The sequence below is a fragment of the Cannabis sativa genome, chromosome 2 (genome assembly GCF_029168945.1).
Source record: "Cannabis sativa cultivar Pink pepper isolate KNU-18-1 chromosome 2, ASM2916894v1, whole genome shotgun sequence".
In the NCBI taxonomy this organism is placed as follows: Eukaryota; Viridiplantae; Streptophyta; class Magnoliopsida; order Rosales; family Cannabaceae; genus Cannabis; species Cannabis sativa.
Window position 1 is genome coordinate 9009801 of NC_083602.1, and position 464 is coordinate 9010264.

Consider the following 464-nt stretch of genomic DNA (forward strand, 5'->3'; position numbering starts at 1 on the left):
CGTTGTTATCATGTTCGTTTACATTGTTCTCCATATTTCTAAAATAAAAAGATATTCAAGCAACAAAATAACAATACAAAATTAACAAATGTCATTTTTTCATAAGAGTAATGAGAAATAGACTATAGAGATGAGTGTGTTGACCAAGAAGAATAAAGAGAGACAAAGAATATTGTCTCACCAGCAACATCTTGAAGCATCCCATCTAAAGTTAAATTTGCCATACTTAAGTAAAAAGTTTTTTAAATTAGCATACTGTGTAGTTTCCACTTTCTAAAACAAACTAATTTGTACTAAATTTCACATAAAATGTTAACAAATCTATTTCTATTCTTTTTAGCAAAAGTTAATAAGATGCTAAAAAGTTAGAGCAATCTATCCGTAATCAATAACTTGCTTCAACCATTTGTGTTTCCATCAATACGAATGGTTGTTATGCAAAAAAAAAAAAAAAAAAACAGATA